Consider the following 2,077-nt stretch of genomic DNA (forward strand, 5'->3'; position numbering starts at 1 on the left):
AGAAAGAATTGGAAATATTCTTAGGAAAACTTTTCTATGAATCTCACACTTTGTGCCCTTACCGTACATTGTTCTCAACATCTGGAAATCATTAAACGCAATGTTTCCTCTTATCAGTTTAACAGAGAAAAGGGAACGGCTTTCAGTGACCTCAGTTTTGCCTTTGGTCACCATTCAATACCACGCCTCCAGTGCTTCCCTAGATTTACTCATCGCCCACAAGTCGGCGTTATTGCCCACTTTGAGAAACATTTATATAGAAATTTTTGAGAAATATTAAATTTTTATATAGTTATTATTAATGTTTTAGTTTCTAAATTATTTTCTTTCAAATTATTTATTAAATATGAGTATATATAATGTGGATCAGCATCCACATTATATAGCCTATACTCATATTTAATAAATAATTTGAAAGAAAATAATTTAAAAACTAAAACATTAATAATAACTATATAAAAATTTAATATCTTAATTTAAAATATAATAATTATTAATATGGTCATGATTAAAGAAGTCAAAAAAAGTTAATTAAGTAAGCATATATCGTAAATATCGTAAAGTGAAGGATAAAATATTCTCCCAAAACACTTAATATTTTAGAATTAATTATTCAGTATTTAAAAGTGAAAATATTTTTCACGTTTAGAATTTTCATTATACGAATAATTCTATTGTTAAAATGAATAATGCATATGTATAGAAAATTAAAGTAAAAGTTCTCAAAACAGTATGAAAATCTTATTGAAGAAACGCAGAAAGTTGTTTATACGAAACATTTTTGGAACGTGACGATCCATCAACAGAGATTTAAAGTTGCATTTGTTCTGCATTCTGAAGAACTTAAATTTTGAAACATATTCAAATGCAAATTTTAGACAGTTTGAAAAATAAATTATCGTAACTATTAGATCAATTTTATTTTTAATAAAATGCTTTAACAAATATTTGTTTTCGTGTATTCAACATTTTGCATATTATCCAATTTGTAAATTTTAACCTAATACATAATTTAGAAAATCAAAAATTAAATCCCTATTTATCACATAATTAGAAAATGTATGTTTTATTTATACTTAAAATTAATTTAGTGCATTACGAAAAAGTTTTAAAAACTAATGTAAATAAATATTAAATTCACTGTAAGAATATCAACATGCTTAATTTTTCATTAAAATTGCTTTATACAGATATTTTTTGTATTAGTTATAAAATTAACTTTCAGTTTTCAATTAAACATTATATTGAATTTAAATAAAAATAAAATATAATTTGTTACATTCTTTCCACTTCCATTTGTACCATGTGCCACTCACAAACCAGTGTTGCAGTAGTGTTTCATATATATATATATATACACACATATATATCGTATATACAGATGTTTAACAGCGTGTTTTACAAATATCTAACTTAAGCGCATTATCTCAAATATATTAAAGTATTACTTTTTATATCAAGTTCAATTTACCTAAAAATATTTAACTAAACATTCAAATAACTTATCGATAGTTCATAATAGTTCATATTTTATTAATAAATGACGTAAAAGTAATTGATAATTTACAACTCTGTTGGAAATTATTAATTATATTTTTTCGCAAGACTAATAGTTAAAATTTAAGAATGTAGCTAATTAAAATCTGTGGAGCTATTTATATTAAAAAATACAGGATAATTTAAAATTGAATTTTAAGCTTCATGCAATTTTCCTATATTTTTTTCCCATCGAAAAACTATAAAAACATTGTTTTAAGATATTTAACAAAGTTTATGCTTTAGTTACAAAGATTAATAAGTAAAACATTGAATTCATTAATTGACATTTTTAAAATATAAGTTTTCGATTTAAAAGTAATTTCGGGATAAAAAAATTATTTTATTAAATATATATAGAAAATCCCCGTTTTGATAAAAATGTTAGAAATAATAATTGCTAATTTATAATTACAAAATATAAACGTATATCAAGTTTCTAAATGTACTAATGACTATAATATTTTGAATTTGATTTGTTTTGGCAAAGTACTTAATTTTATAATTAATTTCAAATAACCTCTAATTTAGTTTACAATTT

Source organism: Centruroides sculpturatus, unplaced genomic scaffold (assembly GCF_000671375.1).
Source record: "Centruroides sculpturatus isolate CEXI.00-Female unplaced genomic scaffold, Cexi_2.0 scaffold567, whole genome shotgun sequence".
Classification (NCBI taxonomy): domain Eukaryota; kingdom Metazoa; phylum Arthropoda; class Arachnida; order Scorpiones; family Buthidae; genus Centruroides; species Centruroides sculpturatus.